This window comes from Dipodomys spectabilis, unplaced genomic scaffold (genome assembly GCF_019054845.1).
Source record: "Dipodomys spectabilis isolate Male_0828 unplaced genomic scaffold, ASM1905484v1 ptg000001l, whole genome shotgun sequence".
Classification (NCBI taxonomy): domain Eukaryota; kingdom Metazoa; phylum Chordata; class Mammalia; order Rodentia; family Heteromyidae; genus Dipodomys; species Dipodomys spectabilis.
In genome coordinates, this window is record NW_024870678.1 from 9,039,104 (window position 1) to 9,055,615 (window position 16,512).

Here is a 16,512-nt window from a genome sequence, read left to right on the forward strand (position 1 = left end):
AATAAACAAAATCCCACAGGATGCAATGGGTCATGATTTCCCTAAAAGAAATGATACAAAGGGCTGGGAAAGTGGCTCAGTGGTAGAGCGCTTGCCTTGCAATGCATGAGGCCCTGGGTTCGATTCCTCAGCACCACATAAGCAAAAAGAAAAACGCCGGAAGTGGTGCTGTGGCTCAGGTGGTAGAGCACTAGCTTTGAGCTGAAGAGCTGAGGGACAGTGCCCAGGCCCAGAGTTCAGGCCTCACACCCGGACCCAAAAAAAAAAAAAGAAAAGAAATGATACAAAATGGAAACTGGACCAAGTTAGCTTAAGATTTAGAAGACAGGAATTGAAATAAATATTATTTGCCCAGATAATTTATTTTCTACATTGACTAAACTGTGAGTGTGTTAGCAGCTCACTCTTTTTGTGTTGGGGCTTGGCTTTTAGCTTAGGGGTAGAACTCATGATTTGCATATGCCAAGGTCCTGGGTTCAAACCAGAGGCACAAATAAAATAAAAGTTGGCAATATATACTGGTCTCACTTTGACTTGTTTTATATTCTAATCTCTGGTCCTTATTTCACAGACTAATAAAAGACTATCTGCTCAATATGTTAGGTAAGAGAGGAGGGCTGTTTATGAGTAAAATTAGAGTGAAAGTGCGAAGGTACTTGCCAAGCGCTAGGGAGGCACATGGTGCCGCTCGGGATGGAAAGAATATCAGCGAGGATGCAACCTGAGCCGAGAAGCCAGATGACATCATGATGAAAAAGGCTCCAAGACTGAAAAAAATATTGCTTGCTGATAGACAGCTCAGCTTTCTGTCTTGGGTCTGAGGGTTCCAATGGGATATGTGTGTTACAATGCAGGTCCAGCTGACTTCACACCAGGAGAAAGCCACAGTGAGCCCAGAGGCTCAAATAGCAGGCTGCTTACTGGTTGCCACTGGAGCTTTCACACTGGCAGAATGACAGGACCTTTTCCTCCCTTTGCCCAGGACAAATTATCTTGGCATAGATATCTTATTGCCATATTCTTTAAGCCTTTCTTCCTTCACTTGCATGATATTGAAGCCCACAGTTTTCCTATAGACTTCCATATAAATTGTCCACGAATAAACAGTCAGCAAATCACCCAGTGATATAAGCCATTGTGTCCTGCACCCTCATGCCTCTGTCATAAATGATCAGAGCTGAAAAGAACAGTTAAGGAGGCTCTGGACAACCCCAAGCCACTTTTCTGGCACCTCGCCTGGAAAAACTCCTGACAGAAAGCCTGTCTGGTGCCCTTGGCAGAGCCCCACAAGATCTAGTAAAATGCCAAAGAAGAGGCATCATGACATCAAGAGGGAAGCATGCTGTGAGCAAAAGGGCTATGCCTGACCAGGGCAGCTTCAGGAAATGGTTATTAGCGACATGTGAGGTGATGGTAATGCAGGTATTAAAACATGCATATTGCATGCTTAACTTTTAGTTAGTGGTTTTAGACCAAACTCAGTTCTTGTTTACTTGGCTTTTTCCCCAAGTGAGATATTGTATCTTGCTGCAGATAAAGGAATATACCTGGGCTCTTATTTTTCTTCTTTCCAAAAATCCAAGTAGTATCTATCCCCAGTGAATATAAGCCAATATATTAAAACCCTAGCCATTATTACGTTGATCCTTCAGTGACATTATGGGAGAAATTCTGATGGGCAAATAGAGCTTGGAATCTCAAGGAGAAGAGCACAACAAGGGAAGATTATTAAGTACTCCACATCCAATCATAGCTCAGCAACCATGTGAACCTATTTCACCTATTGGTGAAATCAGCTGATGTTAGATTTGCTCATTGTTGTTCTCTTCTTGCATTCATTCATCCAAACTGCCCACACACTGGGCTGAATCTGGGGTTGGAGATGCTCAGGGGGCAGTGAAAGAACATGATTTACGCAGAACAGTCAGCCGTTGGGAAATCCCTGAAGACCTATTATCAAGCAAGCTTTTTAGAAAATTCTGAGTTTCATCAGAAGGCATATTTGTCAACAAATAGTGGGAAGTTTCCTTCAGCTCTGGGCCAGGAAATGGAGGAAACAGCTATGAACTTGAACTCAGATCTAAAGTCATACATGGCCCACCTGTAAGAATTAGTAATAACACATTAAGAAGTGAAAAACTACTGCTCACTAAACAGTCTTTAATTTTACAGATAATGATAGTATAATAGTTCAGATGGTTTTATTTCTTAAGTATAAGAAGCTGAACACAGACTTTAAGTTTCTGACTTTAAATGAACTTGCGCGGTTCCTAAACTCTCTGAATCTCATTTTCCTCATCTGGAAGTAGGGAAAAGAATGCCTACAATGTGATATTGGTACAGGGACAAATCAAGGTGACATGTATAAAATACCTTGCATAATGGCAGCCTATTTTCATAGTATGAATTGACTTATTACTAACATAAGTTACCCCTTTGCAAGGCTAGGTATAGACATTTACCAAATGTTTAGAAATGCTTATTTCATACATCCTGTGTGTGTCAGGTATCCTTTAAAATATAGTCCTTAAACAAAAAAAAAAGAATGAAAAGAAAATTAACCTTGGCTTTTGTGATATGCAACTATTAGATGTTTAATGTTTTATAATTTGAAAGGAAGGGGATACACATGTGCTTATTTATAAAGTCATTGTTTTTGGGAGGAGGGGGCTCTGGTCATGGGGCCTGAACTCTGGGCCTGGGCGCTGTCCCTCAGCTCTTCAGCTCAAGGCTAGCACTTTACCACTTGAGCCACAGTGCCACTTCCGGCTTTTTTCTTTTTGCTTATGTGGTGCTGAGGAATCGAACCCAGGGCCTCATGCATGCAAGGCAAGTGCTCTACCTCTGAGCCACCTTCCCAACCCCAAGTCATTGTTTTTTTAAAAAAAAAAAACCACAATAGTATTTCTATCATTCCTTTTATGACAAGCCCCCTTCAAAACATTTAAGGAACGCAAGAATGCAATAATCAAGCATAGAGTAGGAACAACCATAAATTACTTTAAAAAGACAATGTGTAGTTAAGAATCAAAATGATGAAACCATACAGATTGAAATGACAAACTCTTAGAATTTTCACAAATAATATAAACTAATGTTTTTCCTAAAGTCTAAACTACATCTTTATTGTTAGTTTTTTGAGTCAGGTCTCACTATGTGTAGCCCAGGCTCCTTTACCTTTGACGTGGCATAAGGTTTATATTCACACTCTTCCTGCCTCCTCCTCTCAAGTGGTGGGATGATAGGGGTATACTACCATGCCTGTCTGTCTGCTTGCCTTCCTGTCTTCCTTCCTTCCTTCCTTTCTCCCTCCCTCCTTCTTTCCCTCCCTCCCTCTCTCCTTCCTTCCTTTCCTGCCTGCCTGCGTTCTTTCCTGCCTGCCTGCCTTCCTACCTTCCTGCCTTCCTGTCTTCCTCCCTCCTTCCATTCCTTCCTTCCTTCTTTCCTATTTTCATTCTTCCCCTCTACCTTCCCTCTCTCTTTTCCTCTCTTCTTCCCTCTCTTCCTCCTGCCCTTTTTCTTTCTATTTACTGAAGTCTTTAATTAGCTTTTCCTGTGTCTAATTTTAATCTCCTCTCACATTATCTTGTATATTAGAGCATGCACTCTTTAAATATTTTTCTCTTCCTTCTTTTTTGAAAATCTTTTTCTTTTATTACCAAAATGTCTTTTAGACATAAATTTGTAACAGGTTGTTTACAATTTTTCATGCAACTGATTTTTATTTTCTTTTCTGTCACATTAGTAACTCTTTGCCATCGGTAAGTTTATCAGGTAGCTAAAGCTGCACAAAAACTACCTTGAAACTCACTGACTTCAAACACTAATTATCGACTATTATAGATATGGGTGTCTGAGTTGATCAGAAATGGGCTGATCTAGGCTGGGCTCAGTTGGTTCTCTGCTGATTGCAGCTAGGCTTGCTTCTGCATCCACAGGCCAGCTAGAAATCAGCTGATTTGGATTTGGCTTGCTTATGCATCCAGGGATTTAATAGAGGCTCCGCTTTGAGCTGGGCTTGGCTGCCATAACATGGCAAAAGAAACTCTAGTTCTTATGTCCTTTATTCTCCTTCTGCGACCAGCAGGCCAAACCAAGTAAGTTCTACTAGGGTGATGTGAGGTAGAAGAGGACTGTTAAAAAAAAAAAGTTATGTTTAAGTCTGTGCTTACAACTGGCCCATTCTCCCTGCTGTCTCATTATGTCCACCTAGAGAAACACAAATCAAACCCCAAATTACACCACCGAAAAGATGCTCTTCCCATAGGTAGCAAACACCGACAGTTAACATGGTAACGTGTGAGTACCAGAAGGGGTAAAAAACATTGGGACCAATAATCTAGTACAATAAGATTTCATCAGGTATCAAAATAACAGTACTTAAGCCTTCTAGGATATCAAAATAGTTCTTGCTTTTTTGTCCAAGCGGCCATTTTATAATGCGAAGTGAGATCAAGAGGAGCAGCTTACAGCCATTTGTAAGATGCTGTGGCCAGAGACACACCTCTCCTTGTGACTGACAGAGTATTTACAGCAGTCCTCCACAGCATAGCATGACGCAGGAAGGAAAATGTGGTTTTCCAGATTGAGTTCTAATGGCTCCTGGCTTGTATTCAATAAGTCTACTTGACATGACATATGAGAGATGGTATTTTCTGGATGGCAAGTCATTTTGCTGGCCCAGTTAAGGGAATTACGATGGACTAGAATTGTGTAAGCCATTTTGACAATATTGTCAGCATCATGTAACTCTATTATCAATACCAATGTTATCTTTCTCACGTCTTCATATTATAGATCTGCATTTTATATCCTCAGTGAAGGAAGCACCACAAATAAATATAGACCCTGGAAGGCTTGAAACATGAGGAAAATGAATGCTAAGAAAAACTGAAAGTTAAGATTGTCAGCACTATGGGTAGTTATGACCATATAACTTGTAAAATTCAAGCATAACGTTATTTGTCTAACAAGATAAACAAAAGAGGAAGCAATTAAAAGGACATAAAATACATCAGATAAAAACTGTTTCAGCATAATATATCCCCAGTACTTACAGAGAGTGAAATTCAGCATGAACTATATCATCTGCACCTAGGAAACAGTGAATAATGGAGGGCCTCCAGGAATATGGAAGTAACATGTCTGTCAGTGCTTCAAAGTCAGATTTGATGGTGGCACTCATTTAAGAGCCACATTAAGCATCTGAATCTGCCGGCGGTGATAGGCTTGGCATAAGCAGTACACATCCAGAAAGGCAAGGTAATTCCTTAGCCACCATTGAAAATAAATTCTGGCTTCTAGCCTGGAGTCTTTTAAACCTTATCTTCGGTTTGTACCTTCAAAGCAGTGGTTCTCAAAGTTCTTAAGGTGGACCAGCAGGAGTGATACCACTTAGGAACCTGTGGGAAACACAAGTGGCAGGCTCCACTGAAGACCTGTTAAGTCAGGAGTTTCCTGGGGTGGGGCTACATGGGACAAGAGAATGAGAGGCCATGGATCCGAGGGCTGCAGAGGAATTGTTGTGCATGCATTCTCTTGTGGGGTGTCAGGAGCTCTAGATGGACCTGATTGAAGAACAGCCCTCCCCAAATGGGCTCAGGCTTCAAAATAATCTTATATGAAAATCTTGCACTAAAAAATAATAGTAATAATATATATTCATGGAAAAGGAGGGGGGGAAAAGCCCTATGAAGGTTATCAGATTTTTCCAAGAAGCTAGCCAGTCAATATTTATAGTATCAAGAAGCCAACTTGAAGTATTTACAACTACTATTCTTACCGTTAACTTTTCCATATGTATATTTTACATTTTTAAGTATTAGCAAAGGCTGTATCAAGACATCACAATACACAAGGCATTCACAAATGAATTGTGGAAATTGAAGTCAAATCCAGAATTTAAAAAAAATCTTCATATTAAGTGAAGTAAGCCAGGCCCAAAGAAACATAGGTCCCATGGTTTCCCTTATTTGCAATATTTAGTATATGTATGAGTCAAGCGGAAAAGGTCAGATAATGTGATGTTAGGAAAATGAACCCTTAGATATGTATTTTAATGCTTTTTTATTTCATGCATTTGTTTCTAACGCATTTATAAGATTATCTCTTTGTTGCTTTGTATGTCCCTCCGCCACAGTATAACCCCTGCTTTCACTGTATTTGATGTCAGTATAACTTGTGGAGGAGATGGGGAAAAACAAGTCGGTTAAGGATACAGGTGGACCTGTTGCAACAGTGAGAAGTACAAGGTCATGTCGAAAAGGAGCTTTACAACATTGGTGGGGGGGGGGGGGAGGAGGGAGGATTGGGTGGTGGGGAGGTAGGGGGGAGGTAGGGAAGGGATGTGAAAGGTAAACAAAGGAGGAGGCTGCAATGCTTGATAAGAAATGTATGCATTATCCTGCCCATGTAATTGTAACCCCTCTGTACATACAGTATGTTCACAAAATAATTAAATTAAAATTAAAAAAAAATCTTCATAAGCATATAAAGGAATATATGAAACTTAATATTTATAACTCTCTTTTGCAGTTTCTTACTTAAGAGCAAGGTTTTCAAAAGTACGGATGAGGGCTGGGAAGGTGGCTCAGTGGTAGAGCGCTTGCCTTGCATGCCTGAGGCCCTGAGTTCGATTCCTCAGCACCACATAAGCAAAAAGAAAAAAGCCGGAAGTGGCGCTGTGGCTCAAGTGGTAGAGTGCTAGCCTTGAGCTGAAGAGCTGAGAGACAGCACCCAGGCCCAGAGTTCAGGCCCCATGACCGGACCCAAAAAAAAAAAAAAAAGTACGGATGATAGTCATGAAGAAAGGTTTAGTTTGGCTCATAGATTCACAGGTTTGGATATGTAGCCACTTGGTCCACTGCAGGACAGAAATGATTCAGACAGAATAGTATCTTAAGTTATAACAAGGAAGATACAGAATAATGAACTTGTCCTTGAAATAAATGGAGTCCAAAATGAAGATGATATATTTAGATAAGATAAAAGGACACAAAACAGTAATCATAATAAGGTGGCTGCCTTTGGAATGTTTTTGCGGCCATCTCTGTCCTTACTGCAAGCATCTGCTTTTATCAGAGAGGCATATTGCCTGGTCATTCCTCTTGAGGATGCTCTTGAGTCTCTAAACTTCCAGCTTTGCTTGCTCCCAGGAGCTCCTGATCTATACTGTGCAATCATGCGCACACATGAACACCTGCTGAGCAACTTCCTTTAGCCCTAGTGCCGTTCAGCACTAAAACCAGGAGAGACAGACATGTACGTATTTGTGAGGGACAAGATCATTATGATCAAAGAAAGACCTGTGCTAACAAAATAATCCTAGATATCCCATAAATGTGGTTTCTAAAGGAATGTGGTGTTTGTCTTGAAATTTTCGATTCTTCTTAAAGCTTTGGCAGTTATTTAAATTTAGAGGAAAGCTGTTCACAATTGAAAAGATGTTACCCCAGGACTTATTATCTCTTTATGCTGCATTTTTTCTCTATAATATTTATCGCCATGTGATACAATTATTCATTTATTATGGATCTGTCTCTTCCACTGGAGTGATAGCTCCTTGATCGGTGTTTCGTGGGGTTCACATCTGTACCCTGAACCTGTCACTGTGCCTGGTTATGCAGTATATTCTAAGTGAGCATGTGTCAACTGAAAGATTAGAAAGTTGGGATAATCATGTGCACTAGGAAGGATGGACGTCATTCAAGGGGCTGCATACTTTTTTCCTGATAGTTGCATCTGCATTTGTAGACTCCAAGGGATGTTCTGAGGCACAATACGATTCCTTGCTTCCAATTTCATTCCCCTTCCAGTTGCTCAGAACCTCCTCAATGCTCAGTCACAAAAGCCATCCTCTTCTCCAGAGCTTGACAGTCTGACCCAGAGCACAGAGCAGGCGTCTCCTTTAATGTTTCCTTATAATGTCTTAAAGGCTCAGATAGAGTGGGAGCAATCATTCCTCTTCTAGGCTCTCACCGCTCTATGGAAGACAGTGTCTCACTTTATCCAAGTTCTAGCCACACGGATGGGTGGCCAAAAAAGCAATACGTCTGATCCATGAGAAGGAGTGGGCTTGGAATGTCTCCCATCACTGAGAGTCAAACACGAGATCAAATTGACTAAATCCTCTGGAATTCTAGAAGGCAACCATTCCCCTAACTCCCCACTCTACCGCATTCGATGTCTGTCATGGCTCCAAAATGTGAACTCTTTAACATTTCTTCCCATCAGTTCTTCAACCCTGTTTCAAGACCTGCCAGTTTGTAAACGAGAAAAATGAGCTGCAGAACACATTGAAACCCAATTGTCAAACAATCAGTGAGATTTTTTGTTTGTGATACAAACATAATTATTCGATTAAGGATGTATGTGCTTACAGCACATATAATTAAACTTTACGCTGACTGTAGATTTTTTTATTGGCATATATTAAGTGTATGTAGTAAGGAGTTCCATTGTGACATTTCTATATGTGTATACAAGGTTCTTTGATGGTATTCACCCCTCTCTTGCTCTCTATTTTCCCTCTCTCCCTCCTCTTTTTCCTTTACCCTCCACCTCTCTTGTAGTCCCCTCTTTATTTTCATAATGACCTTATTTTGTTTTCCCTCTAACTTCTACAAAGGAGAGGAGATATGTAGTATTTGTCTTTGTGGAGATGGTTCATTTCATGTCACATACTGATCTCCAGTTCCATTCACTTTCTATGAAAGAAAATAATTTCATTCTTCCTAATGGCTGTGTAGAATGGCATTATGTATGTATACCTCAATTTTTTCATCCATTTATGCACTGACATACACTTAGGCTACTTGGCTATTGTGAACCATGCCATAATATATATGAATATCTCTATGGTAAGCTGACTTGGACTCTATTAAGCATATTTCCAGAATTGGTATGACAGGATGAAATGTGATTTGTATTTTTAACTTTTTGAGGAGCCTCCATAGTCATTGCCATAGCGGGATCACCAATTTATATTCCCACCAACAATAGGGTTCCCCCCTTTCCCCTGTCCCTGCTAGTGTTTTCTGTTTGCTCTCTTGATGATAGAAATTCTAACTAGGGTAAAGTATCATTTTGAATTACATTTCCCTGAGAGCCCAGGGCATTGGGTATTTTCCTGTGTTTATTGGGCTTCTGCCCTTCTTCAATGGAGAAGTGTCTATCTACTCAGTCTGTTTTTCCATTCAATGATTAGAATATTTATTAATTTGCTGTTTAATTGTGTGCCTTCATTATATATTCTATATCTTAATTCCCTGTTGAATGAACATCTGGAAAAGGTTTTCTCCCACGCTGTAGACTGTCAATTACAACTTTTACTGTGCAGAAGCTTTGAAATGCAGTCCCATTTGTCAATCCTTTCTCTTATTTATTAAGCTCTTAAGTTCTGTTCAGAAAATCCTTGCTGTGCCTGTGTCATCAAGTGCTTCCTTTATATTCTTCTCTAGTGGTTTCAAAGTGTCTAGGCTTTTAAATTCAATTTGGGGGGGGCTGTTTGGAGTTTATTTTCATTCAGAATGAGAGATTGAGATCTAGCTTTAGTCTTCTGCATGTAGATATCCGATTTTCCCATCATCACTTTGTTAAAAAAATAATAAAACAAAATAACAATAAAAAAAAGTCCTTTTTCCAAAGTATGTTTCAGCACTTTTGTCAGATTTTGATCATTCTGGCACAGTTGTCATGTTACAGAACTAAAAGAGTTAATTAGAACCTAACTGTTGATTAGTTTGAGTTGACTGTATTCAATTTAGGATACATTTTTAGACTTTATCATTATATTTTCTTATTTCCCATAGTCTGGAATTAAACCTTCCCGCTACTCTCAAACTAACATGCAGCACAGATTTTGTTGTTGTTGTTGTCATAAATTACTTAAACAAGGGGGTTCCATTCTAACAAGTCCAAATATGCATATACTGTTTTATGATCATGATCATCCCTCTACCGTTCTGCCTCCTCTCCCCTCCTACTTGTCAAACCAGTATTTTGTCTATGTTCACCTTCCTTCCTCTTCCCTACTTGTCTGCCCCCTCCCACTAATCCCCACTTCATAGAGAGGAACTATTTCAACATCCTATTCTTTTTTTGTTAAAGTGCATTTTAATTGTTCATAGGGATTTTATCATGGTGTTTCACAATTTCATACAACATATTTCAGTCAGTCTTCACTTTTCTGCTAGCCTCGCCTAGAAATGTGACCTTCTGATTTCCATCTTTCAAGTATCTAGGTTTATAGGCATGAGCCACTAATACCCAGCTACCATCAAATTTCTTAAGAATAGTTGCCCTGTGTATCATAGAGCATTGGTGACTTAAACCACCGTGTCACAATTATAGTGGCCTAGTATATCAGAACATGGGCTATGTTCTGATGTCACATGCTGAAGTGACTGGGATTCAGGCCAGCAACCTACTAATGAACTTTAATGTCTTCTTCTCGCTCAACAAGCTTTCTCTGAGAATGAACAGGTGGCATTCAATGACCTTCTGATTTTGATTCAGTTGTCCAGTCTAACAAAGGTCACTCACACAGAGTATTAGTTATATTTTCCATACCTATTTTGTGCCCATGGTCTACAAAGTCTTTTTCCAAATATCCACTAGAAGTTTTATATCAAAGCCTTTCATGTTTTTAAGAATAGATTTTCTGAACAATATTACTGACACTGGGTTGAAGTGAATCTTCATAATATCGCAAGACTTCTGGTAGGTCCTTGAACCAAACAGGCTGCTCAATTTCAGTTTTAAGAAAACACTGAGAAGCTAGTTCAAATCCAGTCTGGGCAGAAAAGTCTATGAGAATCTTATCTCCAAATAACTAGCACAAATTCAGAAGTAGAGGTGTGGCTCAAGTGACAAAGCACCAGCCTTAAGCAAAAAAAGCTAAGGGACAGCACCCAAGCCTTGAGTTCAAGCCCCAGTATAAGAAAGAGAGAAAGAGAGAAAAAAGAAAGAAAGAAAGAGAGAGAGAGAGAGAAAGAAAAAATGAAAGAAAGAGAGAGAAGGAGGAAAGGAGGGAGGGAGGGAGGGAGGGAGGGAGGGAGGGAGGGAGGGAGAAAGGAAGGAAGGGAAGAAGGAGAAAGGAAGAGAGAGAGAAAGAAAGAAGGAAAGGAGAGAAAGGAAAGGAAAGGAGGGAGGAGAGAAGGAACAAGGAAGGGAGGGAGGAGAGAAGGAATAAGGAAGGAAGGAAGGGAAAAAAAGAAAACATTGAACATCAGAGTCATATCTTGTGATTTACACAAAGAAAATAATATATATATGAAAATTCACTTAAGTCCCACTGTTACTTTTATTAATAGAAATGTAAATGCTCTGAGGATGCTGGAGGCTCAGATTTCACAATCCTGTCTTTCCTCATTAGTTCCACTTTTAAGCAGGCAGGCTCCGTCACCCATATAACACGGACCTCAGTCCTAAAACCCCCAAGGTTTTTTTCAGTATTCTCGACATGACTGTTGAGATTATATAAATGTCACTGTATTTAACTGCTTAATGGCTTTTCCACAGCTGGCTTTTCCTAAAGGAGCAAAGAAGCTGTAACTCTCCTCAGTTGTGAAAGGGATTACAAAGTAAAGACATCTCAACCTTATCTTATTGATCTTCATTTTTCTAACATATATATTGTCATCTTCAAAGTACAGGGCAGACTAAATTCTCCAGCTTAATATCAATAGTAATTATGTATCGCAAGTATATATCTTCTTTTAAAAAAAAATCTTACTATATTCCATGAAGAAGAAAACTGATAATCATGTCAATAACACTCACAAAAGCAAATCATAGGATTTCCCAAAAGTAATTTGAGTTTTTTTGTTTTTTACTTTATTTTCTTTTAGTGTCTTGACTGCACTGGAAATTTAAGAGAAAGGTTCTTTTATGTTCACCAAATGAGAATGGGTTTAGTCTCATGACATGCAAAGAACAACTGGCCCCGGACAATGTATGGATTAATCAGTTAAGCTTGCAGTTGTTTCTCTGCTTCGTTTTGTTTTTTGTTTTGTTTTAAAACCCAGGAAGTACTGACATCATTCTGGAAGTATAGAATTTAATTTCACCCATAAATCAAACGCCGCCCAAGCTATTAGTAACACTGTCATATTTACAGAGTCAGCGGAGACCAAATGACTCAATGGACTGATAATAAGATAAAAAGATTTTCACCTCCAAATGCAGTCTTTAATGGTCTAGTACAATAGCTTATTACTAGTCAGGATGCTGCAGTACCCTGTGCCAAGGGTCATTTTCAGAATTGGCCTGATTAGCATCCACATGCATGGAACTATGAGGAAATTAGGGCCAATCATTAGGTTTGCATAAAGGGCCAAAGAGTTGTCCATAGACATGACCTAATTGGCAGGTGGTACAATGTTTGAAAGGAAAAAAGAAAGCTTTAAAATGGCATAGCAGAAATGGCCAACTCCACACCAGAAGATCCTACTTTATGTCTTCTTTGACACTAAGAACAAATGATAGAATTCTATAGAGATGTGATGCCCAATGCTCACAAGTATTTATACAAACATTATTCTAAATGTTTCTGTGAGTTTCCTGTTTATATGCGTTAGCATTTAAATCAATAGACTTAAATAGAGCAGGTGAGTCTCTTCCAATAAGTGGTAGTCCTTAAGACAATCACACCAACCTTCACAAAATGAAGAAGAAATTCTGCCAGAGGATTACTTTAGAATTAATTAACAGAATCAGCTCGCCTCTGAGTTTCCCAACAAATTCTGGATTTGCCAGCCTTTGCAATGCAATCAATTCCTTAAACTCTCTATGTGTCTCTTCTATCTCTGTCTCTGTCTCCCTGTCTCTGTCTTTCTCTGTCCCTCTGTCTCTTTCTGTCCCTCTGTCTCTTTCTGTCTCTCTGTCTCTTTCTGTTTCGTTTCCCTCTTTCTCTCCTTCTCTCTCTTGTTTGAAGACCTTGTCTCTAACATATCTGTTGGCTATTTTCTTTGAATGCACACTCCTATTCTGAGAAGAGCGGCTGTCTGCCCTTCAGCATCCAGCCAGACACTAATGAAATGCAGTAACTGTCAACAGCAGGAAAGGAGAAAACAGAAGGCACGTGTGGGTCCTCCTTCCACATCTTGCAGGAAAGCAGAAAGAAACTAAGACGAAGAAAGAAGAGAAGTCAAGCTGGAAGAAGGGAGAGGCAACCATGAACACTATCCTAAGAATTTAGTTTTGTAAAGAGATCATGTGACCCGCTAACCACACTTAGTAGGAAGCTGGCCCATCCACTAAAATAGGCTGTTAGGTACCAACAGTAGTTCCAATACTGTGCAAAGACTATTTTGCTCACACACAGCTGCAGCATAGCAAGCTTCCTTACTTCCATGAACATGGATTGATCCTCATTCATGCTCTCAGTTTTGAAACATGCCTGGTTATTTCTCCTAAGTTGTTGACCTTTTAACAGGTGTCTTCCATACCCAGTGGAGCAATTACAGTGAAATCCTTAGACACCTTTACTGACCAGTGACAGGTTATTTAGAGGACATCAAAGTTAGTAGAATAGAGAAGTGTCTTCCTTATTTTACTGCTGGCGTGGTTAAGGATGTGACCCGAGTGTGCTCTGATTCCACGTTGGAGCCATCATCCATGAACTTGCACGCACTTCTGTGATCCATTTGTATTTCCACATTCCTGTTAGAATCCAAAGTCCAACCTTTCCAAACCCTGAGAAGAGGGAATGGCTACACCATTCCAATCCAGAGCTTTGTAGCACCAATTCCCCCCACTTATGTGAAGAGGCTGTGAAAAAGCTTCTCTGAGCAAAGCAGTGTTGGGTTACAACAGCTGGTAGCTCTCCTCTGTGTGGCCAGACTCCAGGCTAGTGGGCAATGATGGGTTAAATGTGCTGCATTGCCCAGGAGGGGTTTGACTCTAACCTGGATCTCCTGGAGACACAATGCTTGAACTAAAGGATGGCTCTCGGGGTGGGAATTACAGAACCTGGCAAGACAGCACCGAGATATTTTGGGGCAGGCAAGCTTTCCAGCACCCAAAATAACAACCAGTAGAAGGCTACTTAGGTGGCCCCCATAGAATGTCAAGCCAGCCCTGCTCTGTCAGCTTGAGCCCTTTGAATCATCTCAACACTTTCCATTTAGCCAAACTCTTCCCCCTCCCCGCTCCAGTGCTGTCCTTCTCTGCCTTTAAAGTGATCTTTGACAAGGAGAAGCAATCAAGAACCATCTATCCTATTTTGATTTGAAGAGAGAAAGGTTGCATGAAGAAGACACAAGCTGTTGGAGAAACAGGACCCTCTTCTGATGCACAAAACCAGAAACTCGCTGCTTGGAGAGCTGGCTGGAACTCACATCACCCAGATTGCTCCCACAAATCTCAGTCCTCCCATGAATACCCCACCTATTTCTTGAACCACCACTCCTTTGCCCTGAAATCAGTACAGCAAGAATGACAACCATCCACACACAAGATTCCTCTCCCACCACTTGCTTCCCTTTCTGCTGGAAGCTCCAAGGCACAGTGCATCAAGCACAGATTCCCAGGATTCCCCACGGCATAGCGGCCGTGCTTGGGAGAGGTGCTGCAGCTTGTTATGAGAGATGCCATGCATGGTTCCTGGAGGGTATATTTTCATTTAGTCTGCATGTTTGGCACACTCCAACCATAAACAGAAGCCCAAGGTAGAAACAGATGGCATAGCTGGTTTACCCAGAGTGTTGAAAATGTTTCATCAATTAATAGGGATAATAATAAAGTGTCTCATAGGAAGATAAAATGGCAATTGCCCAAGCTGGGACTACATTTCACATCCAGCCAAACAAACTCTCGGGCACTTAGGGTGACTGATAGATGAACATGAGAATTATGCAAATTATGAGGGTCCTCTTTTATGTTTACATTTCTACATGTTTCTAGCTATTTTTTCAGAAAGGCAGATAAGCAGCCTGACTGATAATTTGATCTCTCTGACAGAAGTGAAAAAATCATTCACTCATCCCAGAAACATTTTCCCCTGTGACCCCAGTGCCTGGATTTAATGAGCTGGTTGCTGGCATGCAGACAGCAGCCATACACAAGATTGAGCATGGGGCTAAGGCCCTAAATCATTCCAAAACAGTGGCAAAATGGAGGAGGAGGAAGAGGGGGGGGGGGAATCAAATCACAATCAGTATGTGGTAAAATAAGATTTCAAAGATTTCATTCAAATAATTTAAGACCACAAGAGCCAATGGCATAACCATAAAAGAATGTTGTTGTATTTACTCATTCATTCATCATCTGAATTCATTGACTAGCACAGAAGCTCCTGAAGAGTAGTGATCTTTGTTGTTACCCACTGCTGAGTGCTCAATAGCTCAGCTGCTATCTCCAGCTATGTACAACTGGCTCCAAAAATATTTGCTGAATTGAATGAATGAGTCTATTCATCACTTGGTAAGCTTTTAATAGTCAAACCATGTTATATGCAAGCTTTTCTCATTTACATCTTTCCGTCCTCTAATAATTGTGCAATTTCACTTGTATAAGATTGTCCTTTTTGAAGGGATACGTGAATATTTTGGCTTATTCCTTGGGAAATATACTTGTTAATATGCAAAAGAAAATGCTGCAATAGTTTTTAAGCTTCTAGTAAATAAATCAACCTTTCAACGTACCATATGAAAAAATTAAAATTTTACATTTGCATTAGCAGTGTAGTTTTTTAGGAGGCTGATGGTTGATATAATTATACAGAAAAACCTGTGCTTTTCCTACTCCAGTTAACATGGGCATTTACATTCCATTAAGCAGAGAGATATCTGTACTTCTTCAAAATGACTCTTTTTCAAAATTCCAATAACTTGAAAGGCAAGATGTATCAGCTAACGTAAATCAGCCAGGCAACTAATAAAGATGATTATTTTACTTAACACCACCTGAAACCTATTTTAAGGCAGCAATGAGATACTACTGCACACCTATGAAAATGACAGTCAAAAACCATAGGCTGGAATTCTCATTATCATTTAGAAATACAAAAATGTATAGCTCTTTCATCAGACAGTTTAGGCATTTCATATAGTGATAAACATAGACTTAATGTGATCCAGTAATTATGTTCCAGAATGTCAAACCAATCAATTATTTAAATGTCCACACAAAGCATTACACAACACTTCATTTATAATCTTAAAAACTCCTGTAATCCTAGCTACTTAGGAGACCGAGATCTGAGGATTACAGTTCAAAGCCAGCCCAGGCAGAATAACTACTCAAAAACTGGAAGTGAAATTCTAGTTACCACAACTGAGGGAAACTGTGTAGCCTATGTTACTTTGGCTCTGGCTTACTTCTCAATATAATTTTTCCACATCTTTCCATTTCTTCACAAATGGTACAATATCATTCTTTCTGATGGAAAATAGAATTCATTGCATATATATATACCACATTTTCTTGATGTCACTGAGTGACATCTAGGTTGACTCCATATCTGGGATAGGTAATGCTGCAATGAACACAATTGTGCTGGTGGCTTTAGTG